The following is an 18,628-nucleotide window of genomic DNA, read 5'->3' on the forward strand; positions in this document are numbered from 1 at the left end:
CTGCGTCTTCCTCTGTCCTTCCATGCCCAGACCGGAGGCTCAGAGTCATCCTCACCCCCACTTCCTGATGCATCCTTAATCCAGCGCTGCTTGTTCCGACCGGGGAAAGGCAGAGGGGGATAGAGTCTCGGAGACACAGGTAAGGACACTGCGGGACCACAGAGGCCACGTCCGGAGGCAGCCCTGAGGCAGTAACATCCCGAGGCAGCAGGAGCTGGACGAGGCAAGAAAGACCCTCCCCTCGAGCCTTCAGAGGGAGCACGGCTTTGCTGACACCCCGAGTGCAGACTCTGGCCTCCAGAACTGTGCAGGAATAAACTGCTGTAGCTTTAAGCTCCCCAGGTTGTGGTAACGCGTATGGCAGCACGAGGCACCGGATGCGATCAGCTTAGGACCCGGGGAATGGCGTGATGATTGTAATATTTGCCACCATTTGCTGAGATGAATGTACTTGAACTCAACAAGGAGGGAAGTGCTGCTGTCCCATCTCCTGGATGAGGAAGCTGAGGCCCAGCCAGTCTGCACCACCTTGAAAGCCCTCCTCCAGGAAGAGGGTGCCGGGCCTGAGTGCGGAGGCAGCTGCTTGCGATCTCCTGCTCACATCTGTGGGCTCCAGCGATCGCCAGATGTTCCCTCCAGCTTGCCCTGCAAGCCAGACGGCCCTGTGGAGACCCACGGTGTGGGGCGCTGCTCTCTGACTTCGGGTCCAGGAGCCAAGCTCTGCAGCCCAGCCCTGGGGCCCACGACCCTGGGCAGGCGGCTCGGGCAGCTGCAGGGAAGGATGGGCCTTCTCCTTCCTGTCTGTCCTACCAGCCTTTCCCCACCTGTCCTGACCCCAGCTGCTTGAGATGGACAGACGAACAGCTGACTCCCAGCCTCCCCTGTTCGGGCATCTTCTTTGCCGCTCTCAGTGGCTACCCTGCACAGAAGCAAAGATAAAATCGGTTTTATTTATTTATTTATTTTTTAAAAGATTTTATTTATTTATTTGACAGAGAGAGAGAGAGATCACAAGTAGGCAGAGAGGCAGGCAGAGAGAGAGGGGGAAGCAGGCTCCCTGCTGAGCAGAGAGCCCGATGCGGGGCTCGATCCCAGGACCCTGAGATCATGACCTGAGCCGAAGGCAGACCCTTAACCAGGTGAGCTCCCTGGGCGCCTGGCAACTTTCTTGAGAGTTGATTTCCCTATAGCCAAAGGCAATAGAAGTAAATTTAAAGGCAAAATAAGATACCCTGGCAGCAGGCAAAACCATGAATTGGTAAGTTTTGGGGGGAGAAAGCGTCCAATCTTCCCACCCCCCATCCCCCACACACCTGTCCAAGCCACACGCGCTCTGTCCTTGGTTGCAAGGTCCTTTTTGGACCTGAGCTCCTGGTTCCTAAACGCCGCTTGTCCGTGGGGATCCAGGCTAATGCACTCTCCCAGGAATGGCTTCACGGCCCTGGGAAACCCAAATTCAAAGTAAAAGTCTCCACAGGCCGTTGTGGAAGTTGTGGGGCAGACGCTAGACAGAAATAGGACGCGTGGTGAAGGCCACAGAGTCTGCGAGCACCTGATTAGAGCCCCCGTCCCACTGTCGACAAGCTGTGTGACTCTGGGCCAGTCACTTAACTGCTCTGAGCCTTGCGGCCTCACCGGTAAGTGGAGTAAAACCAGAGTTGCTCATGCACGGATGCTTCAGCGAGGAGGTCTCCGTGAAGCCTCGGGACGACGGGGAGCGCGTCCTGACTGCCCCCTAAAGAAAGGGAGCTGTATCTGTGTGAGGGGCCGGCGCGCGGGGAGAAGGCCCCCCCGTCTGCCCAGCACTACGATGCCCACCTTTTGTGGACTTCACACACGGCCGCTGACACAAGGCCCACGAGAGACCTAGGATGTCCCTGTGACTTCTGCTGCCTCAGAATGGGGTCCCTGGGGATCTGTGGGTGACAGGGAGTGCCACCCTTGAGCAGTGTCCTCCAGCCCAAGGGCGAGGGGTGGACGGGGACAGTCCGCCTGCCGTCCAGGAGGTGCTGGGGCCGCAGACAGCGATTGGTCCATCTGTGAGAGGCACGTCCGTCTGTCGGAGCGGGGCTGGGGGCGGGTGTTTGTTGTTTGCTTTTGCTTTGTCAGAATCAAAGCTGCCTTTCCACAGATCAGCTGGGGACAGAGGACCTGGGTGACGCAGGGCCTGGACCCGGTGGGGGGTGGGGCACCATGGACTTTCCTGAGGGCTGCAGGGGGCAGTCTGGGGACTTGTGAATTGACCCTCCCTGCAGGTCGCAGGCACAGAGGGGGGCTGTGTCTCCTGGAGGCCCCTTGGTCCAGCCGGGGGTGGGGGGACCAGGACAGCTCTCGGCCCCTTCACCCTTGGGACCTCTGCAGCCGAGCAGGGAAGCCCCCAGACCTCATTCCTCATCCCAGCGGGTAGGCCGCTGCCTTCCAGGACTCCGGTCTCCCCAGCAGCACCCCTCCCTGCTGAGCCACCCCAGAGCCGGGGCCTGGGAGTCTGACGTGTGGGTGAGAGCCCCCGGGGGTTCCAATGGTGAGCAAGTTTGGGAAAACGACCTTAGCCCCGAGTTACCAAGGGCCAGCTTAGTGTGTGGCCTTCCCCAGGCAGGGGTCATGTCAAGGCCTGTGTGCTCGGATGTCCTGAGCCCAAGGCCTGGGGCTGTCTCCTGTGTCCCCTGGGCCGGTCCAGGAGCAGGCATGCAATGGCTCGCGGCCTGTGTTTGTTGAATGAAAAAACAAACAAACAGATGCTCTGCTGCGGAGCGGCGGAGGGAAGGATTCTGCGCCCAGGGCCTGCGTGTTGTCCAAACCACGGGTACCTCTGCTGGCAACACCGTGTGGCAGAATCACAAAGGGTTGACTGGCTTTTTGCTTTCTTATTTTTATGGGGCGTGTGTGTACACGCACGTGCATGTGTGTGTGTGTGTGTGGTTGTGCGTGTGCACCTGCATGTGTGTGGATACGTGCATGTGTGTTTGCGTGTGCACATGTGTGTGGCGAGACGCCAGGGGCCAGCGGGTCGGCGGGATGGGGGTGCACGGGCTCCTTGTCCCCGGTGTTGGACGACGCCCTTGTTCCTGCCCTCTGAGATGGATCAGTCCCGTGACCCAACCTGGATTCAGGTTACTGGTCCCCAGAGCGGGGGGGGGGGGGGTGCAGAGGGGCAGGGCACAGCGGGGGATCAAGGGACACTGCCCAGGGCGGGGGCGGGGTGGGCAGGCGGAAGAATGGAGCAGGAATTACCATTGTCCCCACGGAGCCATGTCAGCGTCCCCCCAAGTCCCCTAGGGTGGGGGTTCCTCGAGGCGGGGCCGGCTGAGGTTGATGGGGAGATTTTGTCCAAAGAAGGCAGAGGAGCTTCTCCCTAACTTCCCTGCCGTAGCTGCCCTGGTGGAACAGGGTAGCAGAGAAGTCTGAGAGCAAAAATGAGCGCTTGGCAGAGAGAAAAGAGCTTCCCACTTCCTCCACCCCACCCCTGGCCGATCTCTGGCTGCAGAGGGAGGAACAAAGCTGGGTCTGAGGGGAGCCTTGAAGGCCCAGGCTGGCGAGAGTCCTGACCTCCCTGGGGCTTCCCCAGGCCAGGGCTCGGGGGCTCTCCCCCCACGTTGCAGGGCGGGGATGGGAGGGGGAGGCCTCAGCTGTGTCCCCAGCCATTCGGCCAGCCTTCAGGCAGAAACCCACCTGGGATGGAAGTCTCCAGAGCCAGAGCAGTGACTTTGCCTCCACAATTTTCCATCAGCTCCTGAAAGGGGCCGGCAAGCTTCTCCTAGCCTCTTACCTCTCACCCCCAAAAGGACCCGCAGGTCCCTCTCTGGAGCGCGACATTCCCCTCTCTCCTTCCTTCCCTGTCCTCTCTGGGCCTGGGTCTCCATCTCCCGCCTCCTCGGTCCCCAGTCCCTCTGACTCTCAGGATGGAGCTGACAATCTGCGCCTCTAATGAACCCACGGGCTACTCCTGCCTCTGCCTTGTTAATGCAACCTTCCCCCAGATGCCGCCTCCCCATCTTTTCCAGGGTCCCTAAATAAATGCCATTAGTTTACATCTGTACTTGCTGGGGAGCTGGGTCCGGCGGGTGAGGTGCCAAGGATGTGGGTGAAGCCTCGCGGGGGGCGTACAGAGCAGACCCCATGGAAGCCTGAGCAAAGTGCCGCACACCCAGTAGCTCCCACACAGACCTCGGCTGCCTCCGTCCTGGAAGCCACAACCCCAGAGTCCGCAGGGACTGCGGGTCCCTGAGAGACCAGAGACCAGAGAGGCTGGCACCCTCTCCTCAGGTCCTCACGGGGTCGTTGTTCTGCGTCCTAATCTCTTCTAACGAGGACACCCGCCGGATTGGGGCAGGGCCCACCCTGATGACCTCAGTGCAACCCTGTCACCTTGTCAGAGGCTCCTCTCCAAACAGTCACACCCTGAGGCGCTGGGGGTTAGGGCTTCAACATACGGATCTGGGTGGCACACGATTTAGCCCATAACAGAACGTATGTAACAACAACGTGTGTCCGAAACCGGAAATTACCTCCGATCAGTCTCCCCGAGTTAAATGAACTGTCAGTTTCGGCGCTGCGGACACCATCACCATCTTCTGACTCGCGTTCTGATGGCCGTCCGCGCTTTCTGGGGCCCCTGCTGGGTTCCAGGTCCTGTCCTGGGAAGGAGGACACGTGGCTGAGTCGAGGACATGTGGCTGCGTCCCAGCCATGGTCCCGAACCCCCAGGACCTCAAAGAGAGCGAGGGATTCAGGTGCATCCCCGACTAACAACAGTGGGGCCCGGGGCACTTCCCATAAAGTGAGGAAGGACAGCGGAGGAGCTGGGGAAGGATGTCAGGCACAGTGACACGGTCACCCCAGGGCCTGATATAAACTTGCTCAACCAACAAATAGTTGACCCAATTTGCCGTTTTCCTAAGCACGGAGTCTGAGCGAAAGGGACCGTCCACCCAGCAGGGTCCTTTACGGAGGCAGCACGGAGACGCAGCCCAGGCTGGGGTCCCCCGTGGACGGTGCGGCCGCATCACTGTGTGCTCTGAAGGAGTCTCTCCCCTTCTCCCTCCCCAAGCGGTGAGTGGGCCTGGGCCCAGACCACCCATTCCAGCTCTGGGACGGAGAGTCTGGGGAGGGCATCGAGGCAAGGGACGGAGGGGGCAGGTTGGGAACAGAGCGGGGGGGTGGGGGCGGCGCTGCCGGGCTCTCTCTGCCTTTCCACCTCCCCCTGCTGCCCCTCACCGTGGTCCTGAGCCGGACGCGATTACCGCCCCACCTCACCGATGGGACCACGGAGCGTCAGGTGGGGACCTTCCCAAGCAGTAAGGCCAGCAAGAGCCCGGGCTGGGATTCGAACACAGAGCTTGGTGCCTACTAACCCACGCTCTGCCGACACTGCGTTAACAAGCCCCGTCTCCGGCTACTTGCTGGCCGGCGCGAGCTCTCCCCCATCTCTGGGTCCCGGCGTCACTCGGACACTGAGTCCCAGAGTGGCTGCCCGCTTGGAGAGCAGTGACGTCTGGGAGGCTACGGTCGCTCCTCGGAGCAGCGGTTAACACCCCCGGAAACCACACAGCTCCAGCGGCAACAGACGGAAAACCACCCTGTTTCGGGTCCCTAGACCCCTTCCCTCGAGAATGCGCTTGAATGACAGGCCAAGAAGGGTTTGCCTCTCTGGTGAGCGGCTTCCGGGAAGAACTAAAGCAAAATGAGCTCCCACCCGGGCTGGAGAGCCACCCGCTGTTCAAAGCAGATACGTGTATTTCTGGGGAAAAAAACGTTGTCCTGGTATTGAAAAATGGAAGAGAGAATTCCAGAAGGATCCGGGACTAATTTCTAATTAGCAGCAAAGTGTTTGGGAAACTCACTTGCTCCTAGCAGTTAACCCTTCGTGGGAGGAGGGGCTGGCTTGCCCCTGCTGTCCGGGGCCGGACGGGGAGGGGCCTCTACCGGGTGGGCTCTTCCATGGCACCCTTCCCGCAGGTCCAGAAGCAACACGCTCGCCAACCACCAACTGTGTCCATTCTGGTGTCCATCCTGGGACTACAGACTCGATCTCTAACGGGGCCCGCGGACCTCGGGGACCTCACTTACGTGGACCTGGCCAGGATGCCCCTGATGAATGACCCCCACACTGTCCCTCTCGAGGGCTGTGGTCATTTATTGTCATTGCTATCGACGGCATCAGAATGATTATCACAGACAGTTTATTGGATGGGCTCTCTCGTGCCGGGAGGTATGGAGCCTCACACACATGTTCCCTTCTCTTCCTCGAGACTCTCTGGAGCGGGGACCATTAGAGTCTGCACTTTGTGGATACGGGAATTGAAACTCACAGGAGTGAGGGTACCCGGCGGCTCCGTCGGAGAAGGGTCTGCCTTCGGCTCAGGTCATGATCTCAGGGTCCTGGGATCGAGCCCTGCATCAGGCTCTGGCTCAGACCTTCCCCACCCCTCCCAGACAAGAACTTAGACCAGGCTCCCTCCAGCGACCGTGGCAGACATCACCAATCAATCACCGCACTCTGGCTGGCCGAGCCTCCCAGTCTTTCTCAGTAAGGGACCCGGGAAGCCTCTGGCAATGGTTCAGGATTTCACGAGGAGTGAAATCTATGTCTATCCTGCTTTTAGCCTTCCTGTGTAGCTTCCCTGCTCTGGGCCATCCTGGGGGAGTGCTCGGCATGGCTCAGCCTATAGTTTGGGGTGCGCAGGGACTGGGGTATCTCCCCACCCAAGAGAGTCCTGAGTGAAGTGGGCACCCATCCCACCCCAGCACCTGCTGCAGGCAGGGCTCACCGGCTGCTTTCAAAGACAGGCCTCCCTTGATGTCACGTCCGCTTGTAGGCTGAGAAGGTGGTCTAGTCTAGGGGTTACCAAAGCGGGTTCCCTGAAACATAGAAGTCCAAATTATTTCCGGGATTAGAAAGTGCCCACTGGAAATCATAGTCTTTGCGGATCTGTCCTAAATCCCTATTTTATACTAGAACTTGTCCCCTCCCTCTTCTAACACCCCTTACCTTGGGTGATATTGTCTCCGTGGCACTGAGGTTTCCCACACACCACCCATAAGGTGTGTGTTTGTTGTGTATTTGTTCATTCTGTCTCCCCACTGCTGGAACCTAACACTCTGGAAATCTGTTTTGTTCACCAACATATCTCAAACACCTTGAACGGTGCACTTAGTAGGTACACAGAATCCTAGGGGGTGAGTAAATCCAGGAAAAGTCCTCCCACTCGGTCAAAGTCCTCGAGCCTCTTCCCCGGGGGCCGCGCGCCCAGCAGGAGCTGTGATTGGCAGGTGCATATGTCTTTGATTAATAAAAACGGGCAAACACGTTCACACTTATTTAATGCATTCGGTTTTGTTGGCAACGTATTTCCAAACATGGAGTCCTCGCAGGGGAGGCAGAGGGAGTTAAGGACAAGAGTGATGGGGAACGCCGGCCCAGGAGCGGGAGAAGGGCCAGCCTCAGGGGTGAGACGCATCCTGCAGACCCATTCACGAACCGTGGGGCCCCCCTCCCATGCTGTTCCCCCCTCCCTTCCTCACTGGAGTCGGTGTAAGGGTCCAAGGAGCTAATCCATGCGAAGAGGTAACGTTTCCATCACCTGGAAATTCAGTACGTGTGAGTCACCGGTCCGGAGAGACTCTGGATCATGGTGGTTTTGAAGACAAACCCTCCCTTAATGATCCTGCAGCCCGGGGCACGTGTCCACGCAGGCACTGGTGCAGGCCCGAGGGGAAAACACAGCCGGCGTTCACAACAGCACACGGGGTCCTCCAAAGTTTGCGCTCGGTAAGTGTGTGCTGGGTTCAGCGCAGGCCCCAAGCCCTCGGCGTCCTCGGTTACACAAAACAACACTCACGCCTGTCGCACACGCGTGGGGGTCCCTGTTCGCCTAGATCGCAGCATCGAAGGACGACTGCAAACAAGGAGGCGAGAGAGAGACGCGGGAACTTTGGCGTAACCAGATCTGAGTTCGAATGCTGTCCCCCACTTACTAGCCCTGCGCCTTCCGGCCAATGACCGCTGCGGGTCTGCTTCCTTCCCTGGCAGGCAAGATCGTGATGCCTACCAGGGGCCGTTTTGAGGACCAGGCTCGTGGTGGGTCTTCCGGAATCCCAGCCTCTCCTTCTGAGAGACAGAAGACGGCAAGTGCCGCGGGTCCTCGGAGGAGTGGCTGGTCGCCTGGGGTCCCACCATTGCCGTCTGGCCGCATGTCCCCGGGGCGTGCTGTTCAAATGTTGCAAGTGTCAGAGCTGGCCACCCTCCGTCTCCCCACAAGGGCACGTCGGCGGCACGCCCGGGGGACTTAATTTGGAAACAGCACCGTTCCGACGTGTCGAACGCCACTCCCTTTGCTGCTTTTGGCACGACGGATCCAGACTGCGGGTCCCCTGCCAAGTAAGCAATGCTGTGGGCATAAGTCCTCTTTGTGCTCCTGTCCCCTGGGAACTACGGCGGCGAGCAAGGTGAGCCTCCTCCTTTGGGAAAGTACACAGCACGCCCCGCGAGGACCCGTGCCCCGTCTTTATCCATGAGGAGCCTTCTACAGCTGCTGGCACGCTGGCTCGGCTCTCCGGCTCTAATGTCCGCCCTGGAGCGATTGGTCTCAGGGACCCTACTGGCATCCATGAGTCCGTGAGCCCCCGGGGCAGCTGAATGGCCTTTAGTGTTGGGAAGTCCCGGCCCCACCTGGAGGGGGTACCGAGACCCCCAAGAAGCTGGCAGTAGAGTGAATCCCAGCCCCTTCTTGGGAACAGTCAGGCTGGCGAATTTGAGTTGGGGGGAGGGGCGGTTTGAATGGCTTGTCCCCAGTCGCACGATCAGAACGATCAGGACGGTGCGTTTGGGATTCTGGGAGTGGTTTGGGTCCCAGGGCAAGCTCGAACCACTGCACCACAAAGCATTCCCACCCCCCACCCACCCCCGCCATGCCCCAGCGAGAATTCCCCTCCAGATGAGCCAGATGTCTTGTGGCCCTTCCCCCGCCTCCCCCCACTGCCTCCTTTAATGGCCATCACTGGAGCCAGCTTAGCCAGGAGGGACACCGTGCCTGAGGTCCCGAGGAAAGGGACCCATCGAGCTCTGGGCCTGGTTGAAGCAGCCCTGACCGCTGCAGGCTCGCACACACCCCGTCGGGAGCACGGGGTGGCAGGTCACTTACGACGCTGAAGGGACAGTCCTACCCGTCCACTGGGCTCCCTGTCTGCCCAGTTACAGGCCTCCCCCATTTGGGCCTGGCTGAGCAGCCAGGGTTCCCACGGCTGGGGCAAGGTCACCTTCACCTCTCGCCTGGCAGGAGCTGCCTTGCCCACTCCTGACCCGACCTGTCCTGTGTATTTGCCTCCCCAAGCCGGGACGGTCAAGGCCCCCGGCTCCAGAGTCTGTGATCGATCTTCGTTTAGCTGACGGTTGCGGTCCAGGGGGCTCGATGCAATTAGTGGCTCTATTTCATGAGCCAAGGAAAGAAAAGAGAGAAGGGGTCATGGGCCAGGTACAAGGGTTTCTTCAGGACAGGATGCGGTCGTGTGTGTGTTTGTAGGGAAAAGATGCTGGAAAGAGAAGCAGGAAGGAGCGTTTCCAAGATCAGCGGGACATGGCGGGCAGGGAGGGGGGAACATATAGGACGTGAGCCCACCCTCCCCAGACGCTTGCAGGTGAGTGTGTAGGTGGGACCTGCCTGCCCTAAGCTGAGTGAGGCAGCTCCTGGGTGGCCCCAGACCCCTTGAGAAGCCAGGTTTCTCCTCACTCCCCCCCACCCGCCCCTGTCCTTCTGGCGCTCTCTCTGCACCTCCAAAGGGAAAGCGATCCAGGTACCCAGGGCCACTGGGGGACCCCGCTGGTCTCACTGGGGGCCTCCTGTCCCAAGACACTCCGGGAGGCAGGCGGGAGACTATGGTGCCCTCGAGGATCTGGGAGCAGATCCCACCGGTTACTGGTCACTGGAGGCAGAAGAGATTTAGAGGGAGGCTGTGGTGGGGGAGCTCAGTTGGGGGTGTGGGCAGCAGGGCCTACACGGGGCAGGCCCCCCCAGTTCCTGTGCACCTGGAGTCCCCAGGCTCAGGGGCCACAGTCCCAAGAGATTGTCTGATTGGCTGAGCAAGGACACACCCACCCCTGGCTGTCCCGGGCAGTGAGGGAGAGCAGGTCCCTTGTCCTCCATGGAGGGAGGTGGGCACCTGACCTCAACCTGCCCTGAGTACCCCACTTACTTGGAGGGGAGATAAGGCCCCAGAGGAAAGCGGGGCCCCCGGGCAGTGTGACCTTGGAGGCCGGCACCAGGAAGGCCCCATGTCCTTCTAGCAAGCTCAGATAAAAGGCTTGAGCAAGCCAAGAGGCTTCTGAACACAGAATCTGGTGAGACGCAGGCTCCTGGGTGTGGAGGGGGTGTGGAGGGGGTGCTGGTGGGGAAGGCCCCGTCAGGCGGAGGCGGATGGACCGGCCCTTTCCGGCCGCGGGTTCCTGGCAACTCCCGCAGACCTCCTGTTCTATTTAGAAAACTTGGCGACTCAGGTTCAAGTTCAGAGAGCAGCCCCCAGACTCAGTGCTCATCTCCGCATCACTCACGGCCTCCAAGAACACGGGGGCCGTTCCCCACCAGGAATGCGGAGGAGAGTCGGGGGGTTCCTTCTTCTTTCCTCCGCCTCTGAGCAGCCCACCCTGGAGCTCGCTCTCACCCAGCCCCGGGAGCCCGTTGGTTGTGGCTTTGATCAGCCTTGACGGGAAACGTCTAGGAATAAAGAGGGAAAACCCCCCAATTCTCCGTTCCAGGGAGTCAGTCCTTACGTCCGGCAAGAAGCCGCAGTTTCATGGATTTCTGTTCTTGGGGGCTGTGGGTTTTCTCTTCAAATTTAAGCTTTTTGGTTGCCTCTTCGCAAATCCAGATACACGAAGAAGAGGCCGATGGTTTCCGGGGGGATGCAGTGGAGGGGCCTGGCTGAGCCCCTGGGACCTGGGTCGGGAGGGCCGATCTTCACGGCTCATCCCAAAGTGCTGGCAAGCGAGTCCAGCCAAGCCTTCGCCTGGTGGGGGGCCTGCGCCCCTCTCAGCCCTCAGCAGTGCTGGGTGGGGGTAACCTGTCCCTGTTTGCCGTTTCCTGGGCTGAGCTGCCGCCCGTGGAGGGGGCTTCAAGGTCCCCCTCCTCTTGCTAGAGTTCGGACTGAACCTCCTTGACCCCCGCCCGGATCGCCCAGCCTTTTCTGCTCTTGGGGCTCTCATGAGCACGGGCTGGTGGAAGCCTCTCTGTGCCCTCCCCCACCCTCGCACCCTCCCCACCCTCCCCACCCCCCTTCTCCCCGCTTCCCCCTGCCCTTGCCAGTTGTGATTGCTTGTGTTGATTTGCATGCCATTTTGCTTGTGGTCTCCATAGCAACAGCTACCAAATGGCCTACGGATAAGAGAGGGGCTGGGGTGCGGGTGAGGGGGCCCCAAGCGGGGGTTTAGACTTTAAAAATGAACTCAATTCCTCCGCATACTTGGCACGGTGGAAGCCCCTCCTGGCCTCTGCATTCCTCAAGTCCCTGGTGCCCCTCACGGAGGTGCCTGGTCCCTTCCTTCCAAGGGGGTGGGGGGCAGCATCCCAAAAGAAGCTGTGTGTGTGTGTGTGTGTGTGTGTGCATGTGTGTCCACAGCACTGGCGAGAGCAGAGGGAAGCCAAGGAGACCAGGGAGAGGAGAGCCCCCACCCACCCACCCACCCACCAAGGGCGACCACAATTCCCTGGAAGTGTCTCCATCCTATGACGAAGCTCTCGGCCCAAGTCTTGTCTTTTCTCCATTGTCCACCTCGGCCTCAGCCTCGCCGCCTTCTCCCAGCCCTCCCGGCCTCGTCTGCACGAGACACAAAGCACAACTTCATGTCCCAGCCGAGCTTCTGGGCCAAGAGTCTGGAGAGAGAATTCTCTAATTCCTCACGTGTGTCCAGCCCTGAGTGGGTCACAAAACGCATCCAGAGCCGCAGACCTCGAGCCCTGGAGAGGCTGAAGGGCCGGGAGGGGGGCGTCGTCCTCCTTTCAAAATGAGGGAGTGCACGCTGGGGCAGCGGGCCGAGGAGGCGGGACCTGGCGGCCCCCAGCCCATGTGGCCCACAGTCAGAGGCAAGAAAGCCCCATTTCCGATTTGGACCAGGCTCTCCCGATCGTATTTATGTCAGACCATATTCCCAGATAACATCTCACTTCCTATCCCCGCGGTGCTGCGCGTCGAGGGGGTTGCCACCCCCCCCCCACTCTCTCTGCCCCTGGCACCCAGGAGCGTGGTAAGAGTGTGGCGTCGGGGACAATGTGCCATTAAAAAAGAAACACAACACGAAAACCTACTGCTTAGGGAGCAAGAATGAACTCTTAGCAGGTGCACAGATGAGACCCAGGGAGTAAAGAAAATTTTTTGAGCCTGTGTGCATACACGCGCGCACACACACACGTGCATACACAAACACACATGTGTGCTCTCACATGTGCTCACACGCGCACACACACAAACACACACATGCTCTCACGCGCATGCACACACGCTGACGCACGTGTGCACACAAACACGTGTGTGCACATGCATGTGCGCGCATGCTCACATGTGGGCGCACACACGGACATATATGCTCACTCACGTGTGCGCATACAGAGAGATGCACGCACATGTGCTCACACAGAGACACACATGCTCACACACGTGCACACACACAGATACACACGCACACGGCGAGTGTTTCTGCCGGGACCGGATGTCACAGAAGGACAGGCCCCGCTGGATGAAAATCTTCCTCCGGTTTTCCTGGGGCGCTTGGCTCCCTTTCCTCTCTGTCTCTGCACTCCTGTCCCTGAGCCTGAAGCATTTACTCTTTGTCACTTCAAGAAAAAGCCTCCCTGGCCCCGGTTCAGAAGATGGCGCACGTGCACGTCCTCAGCTTCGTCTTCATTCCCCGACAGCCGGCTCAGCGGCTGCCCACCCGCCGTCTGTCCGTGATCACTGTGGGAGAACCGCGGACTCACGGAACATCTCCGGAACCTCGGCGGGGAGCTGAGAGCTAGAATAACCGATACATCGAAGACGCACATTGTCCTGCCCTCACTGGGCTCGTAGGACCCCAAGGGACCGTGACCCAGGACCACGCGGCCGGGTGCGGCAGAGGAGGGAGTTGGAGGATCCAGGACGGCCGAGGCTGAGGCACTAATGGTGGGGACGGTTAGGAGACGGCAAGGAAAGCTTCCTGGGGGGGCTGACAAGGAGCCGAATCTCCCGAGACCGCTCGCCAGCGGCGGCGCACCGTCTGAAGACGCGGGGCTTGGGAAGACGAAGGTGCCTGCGGGCCGGCACGTGTGGGGTTTGAGGGGCCGGCGATGCAGCCAGTGGAGGGGGGGCTCCACACCCCTGGGTGCGCAAGGGGGAGGGGCCCGGGAGGGGGAGAGTCTGGGCTGGAGGGGTAGTTTGGGGGGTTTGGTAGAGAACGCTATCTTCTCAGGGATAAAAGTTTAGACCACCAGGTGGAAGCCAACAGACAAGGCATTTGCCTTTGAAGCTCCAAAGAAAGCTTTCCGTATTTCAATATGTACGTACCTGCTCTCTCTCTGTCCGCTAGACTGTAGCCCCTTACTCTCCTGCCCTGCACCACTAAACATACATCAAACGTGGGAAACACCAATTTCCAAACACAAGACAACAGGAGTCCTCGGACAGGGATCTTAGAGGGAGAGAAGAAAACGACGTGGGACCAGCAGGTGCCTCCACGCACAGCCTGGAGAGGGTTTCCAGGCTAGAGTAGAGGAAGGGGGGCCTCCCGGACCTGAGGAGACCATGTTCAGAGGCTTTGCAGGCTCAGTAAATGCCTCTCCTCCCACCGCCATCCCTGGGGGGCCAGGGAACAGAGACTTGACCCTGGGTTCCCAAATGACCCACCGGGAACTGTGGTCCATGGGAAGACAGCCCCTAGGTCTGCAGGCTCGCGTGACAAGGCGCTACAGAGGCTCCGTGGGGCCAGGGGCATTTCAAGTGGGAAGGTCAGAGCTGGTCTTTGGGCAGCAGAGGCCCCAACACGGGCCAACCCAGAGTTCAAGACGATCTTCTTAGTAACCGTATCAGAAAGGCGACTGAGCGGAGCAGTCTGAAAACACATCATCGAAACCCACCGTTCAAAGGAAAGGTAGATGAGTTCAGATCTTTCCAGAAGCCTGGCTCTGAAGCCCAAGTTTGGTTCCACGCTTTCTTGTGGGCCTCTACAGCCCAGCGTTTGCCCCACGGAGCGATTGTGACTTTGCCCACGTGCACATCTGCAGTTCAGGCCCCTTGCAGAGGCGGGTGTCTGACTCCCGTCAGCGGCCCGGCGACTCTGGACAGAGCAGGGTAGAGACAGAGCAGGGCTTGGTATCTCTGCCTCCGTTGAGTGGCATGGGGGGCTGTGTGTTTAATTCTTGTCCTGGGGCTCCCTGAGAATGACATATGTGTATGACTGCGTCAACACGACGGTCGGCAGGACGGTCGCAGCCGCGCGGCGGTTTCGGTTGGGTTCTGTCCTGTGCTGTAGATAGTGCTGGGCCTGCTGCTGAAGACCCGCCAGCACATTCTTTTTTATTTTTTTAAGATTTTATTTATTTATCTGATAGACAGAGATCACAAGTAGGCAGAGAGACAGGCAGAGAGAGAGGAGGAAGCAGGCTCCCCGCTGAGCAGAGAACCCAATGCGGGGCTCGATCCCAGGACCCTGGGATCATGACCTGAGCCGAAGGCAGAGACCCAATCCACTGAGCCACCCCAGGCGCCCTCCTATCAGCGCATTCTGTGAGAGAGGAAAGGTCCCATCTGGTCTGCCTAGGAGGGCGGCCTCCAGCCTGCCTCGGTCAAAAGCCCTTGGAATGTGGCCAGAGCAGACAAGGGACAGAATTTCTCATTTTATCTCATTTCCACTAATTTAAGTTTAAACAGCCGCATGTGGCCAGAGCTTTCCATCCTGGACAGGACAGGACCCGAGGCTGCTCCCAGGCTCCCTGGGCTTCTGGCCAGTCGGGTCTGGGTCTCTTCCTCCCCCAAGTGCCTGGTAAGCTGTGTTGAGGACAGACGTCCCCGTCTGCTGAGCTGAGGGGGTGCAGGCTGGGAGAGGCATGAGTCGCCGGTCAAACAGCACAGCTGCCTTTGCTCTACGAGGCGACCCTTCCCCCCGTCTCCCACCCCCTTCCCAGGACCTGGCACGTAGGCAAGGCGTGGGACATTTGGCCTTCGAGACCCCTCGGCTTGCCAGCCCCCACTCACCTGCCTCCCTCCCTCCTTAATTAACTCAGCAGCACCAACTTTGTTTCCCTTTGCCAAGACCAGGAGCCGGCATCCCGACATGCGCCCGCGCCAGGCCCCCGCGGAGTGGAGGGGAAGACGCAGCAGAAGCCCGGGCCCGCCCCTCAGTGGAGCGGCCCCCCTGCACCCACCCCAGAACCTGGGCCCTGGGGAGCTGCTGGCTGGCGCAGTGACAGTCCCTGGGCTACGGGATCTGCACGTTAGCTTCGTGGTGAGTTGAGTCGCGCAGACTGGGCAGGAGAGGAAGGCCTGGCCTGCAGCCCGGGGGAGGGGAGGGCAGGGCGCGAGATGGAGGGGCGGAGGCTCCACTCCAATTAACAGGGGCCTCCAGAGGGTCCTAGGAGGCCTCCTCCTGCCTCCCGCCTGCCGCCCCTCTGTCCCAAGCCTGCCAGCAAGGCGTCTGGTCTATAGCACCTGTGGGGCTCACCGGAGGGGGCAGGAGGATGAGCTGATTTCCGGGCCGCAAGTCCAGCTAGTCCCACCCCGAGATCTGGGGGGGGGCCCGGGGAATCTGCAGGTGCAACCACCCCCCAAGTTGTGACCCTGAGGCTTGTGTCCACGGGCCATGTTCTGAGAACAGCGCCCTAGTCCTCCTAACCAGGGAGCCGCTGGGCGGCAGGCATCCTGCCTCGGCTCGCCCAAGTCCGGTGGGAGACTTGTAGACAGAAGCCCAGACCCCAAGAGGGGCCACCGCGGCCGCTGGTCACACGGCGAAGGCAAGGAAGTAGAGCAACGGGCTCCAGACTCGCTCCTCACCCCACAGCCGGGACACAGTCCGGGGGCAGAAGGCACCCCGGGAGGGGCCATGGGATCCTCCAGAGGACCCAAGGTGTCCCGGAGGTGAGGAGCCCGCCCAGGGCCTCCGCCCATCCCCAGCCGCAGGTCTTTAAGACCATCTGTTCCTGTTTTCTCCCAGGGGTGACGTGGCCAAGCCACCTGGCCTTAGCCTGTCCCAACCCTGCCGATGACCATTCCCGCAAGTGACCCTGACTGGGCCCCAGGGGCCCTGCTCTGACAGGCAGGTGCTACCCGGGAGACAGGGCCAGGGTGGACACAGGACTGTGGGAGAGTGAGCCTCCCTGAACGGCTTCCCTGCTGTCCCCTTACCTGACCCCCCGAGGCGGCGGCAGCCTACAGACTGAGTGGATAAACACTCAGGAAGCGCCTGGCCCGCCTGGCCCGCCTGGCCCGCCTGGCCCGGGGAAGTCTCTCCAGTATTGGTGGAAAGGGAGGGAGAAGGGGGGATGAGGGGAGGAGGAGGGAGGACCAATTTTTTAAAAAGCTGGTGGGGGAGCAGAAGACATAGTGCCGTGAATCAGGACGGAGCAGGCTCGTGTGTGGCTCCTGCCCCTCCTTCCCTGGCAGCGTGGCCTCCCCACCCTTTCAGGGACCTCCTCTGTCCAGGCCCCTTTCCTGGTCTGTAAGGCATGATGGGCTCCGATGCCCAGACGGTGACTGTGACATTCCAGGCTCCGGGCCCTCCCCTTGCTGCAGCTGGAGTGGGGGAGGGTCGGGGGGTGGCCGGGAAGGTTCTTCTCCGGAAATGGTGCCGCCCGCCCGCACCTGGGCTCCCTCCAGGCTCCCTAACCCGGCAGGGAGCCCAGGTGAGGCTCATCTGTGAAGACAAGAAAGGATGTCAGGCTGCGTCTGAAGCCACCAGGGGCCCAGCAGCCTGCTGCGCTCTGTCATAAAATATGTTGTCACCTGGGGAAGAATCATCACGGATGAAATATTTCAGGAGACAAAAACAAGAGGTGCATTGATTTTTCCACGAGGTCAGACAACTTCTGGGAAACCCCTTGGAACTCAGCTGTCATGGCGCCTCTCCCTGGGCATCCATTTCGCCTGTGATGATTTCAGCGGCCTCTGACCCAAGGGGGCACCTGCCCCGAGCACAGGCTGTCCCTCCCGGAGGCCGGCAGTGTCGTCGGGCCTTCCCAGATGCCGGGGGCCAGGGATGCCCCAGACCCAGGGAACAATTTCTCTCCAACGTTACCCAAATTGGCCCTGAGGAAGCTCTGCACAGGTGGCCCCGGGAGAGGCTGTGCTGATGAGGGACACATATCAGCTTCTGGCACACGCAGAGATGCGGGTCCCTGCGGGGGTCCCTGACACCACCTCCTTCCACACAGCCCAAGCCAGAGCGCGCTATCATACAGCATATTAACGGCAAAGTCGCACAGTGAGGCCATCAGATCTAGAGGAAATTGCCATTGAAAACACAGTGTGTGACTTACAGGGCACAAGAAGAGGGGGTGCGCCATGCCTTTTGGGGCTACCTGGGGAAGCACCAGAGGCAGCAAAGGAGAAGCATGGGAGCAAGAGGTTTTACTGTGGTCTCCGTGGCAAGGACCTGGTGTGCAGGACCGGGGAAGCAGATTCAGGATTGGCGAGTGTGAGTCATTTTGGGGGGACGCTGGGGTACAGACGCTGTTCCTAGTTGTCTCCTACCAGGTCCCGGGGTGACTCGGGAAGGTGGTTGGGAGTTCGAAGCAAGCAAGAGGGCGGGGGGCAGGCTCAGGATTGGTTGGTTTGTATTTGGAAAACACATTCAGGTGAGTTGTTTACAAGCTGGGCCCACCCTGGCTGGAGCGTGGTTGGTGGCGGGGACTCTCCAGAGTCAGCAGAGCTCTGGGTGTCAAAGCATCAGAATACAGACAGTAACAGACCTGGGTGTTTAAAGGGGACTGAAGTGCATAGCCTTCATTTACACACGCAAATCAGCACCTGTCCAACATGGCGGACACCTGAGCAGCGATCCTACCTGTTTTTGTTTAAAGATTTATTTATTTATTCGAGGCAGAGAAAGGTGGAGGGAGAGGGAGAGGCAGAACCTCAAGTAGACTCTGCTGAGTGTGGAGCCTGACGCGAGGCTCGACCCCACGACCCTGAGATCATGATCTGAGCTGAAGCCAAGAGTCAGACGACTGAGTCACCCAGGCGCCCCGTGACTGCAGCTTTTTAGGGATCCGAGCAGGTGCCTTTCGAGAGCACGATGTAGGCCTGAGCCCTCCACTATGACCGCCTCCGGCCGCATGTGACTCTCAAGTACTTGGCGTCCAGCTAGTCCGAAAGGAGATGTTCTCTCTGTACAAAATAGGCGCTGAGTTTAGCAGACTTGGTACGAATCGAAGATTGAAAACACCTCGTTAATAATTTGGTACTGACTATGTATTGAAGGGCGTCTCCTAGAAACCTGGAGATGACCTCAGTGGCTCCCAGTCTGTTTCTATCAGGCGGTGCCGCTCTCAGCCTCCCCGAAAGAACGGGCCCGGGCACACACAACTCTGTCACGCCAGGCTGTGCTCCTTCTCTCTCTCTTTCCAGAGCTAAACAGACCCCGGAGAAGGGGCCGAACCAACCCCTCTGACCCCCG

This window comes from Mustela nivalis (genome assembly GCF_964662115.1).
Source record: "Mustela nivalis genome assembly, chromosome: 17".
Taxonomy (NCBI): domain Eukaryota; kingdom Metazoa; phylum Chordata; class Mammalia; order Carnivora; family Mustelidae; genus Mustela; species Mustela nivalis.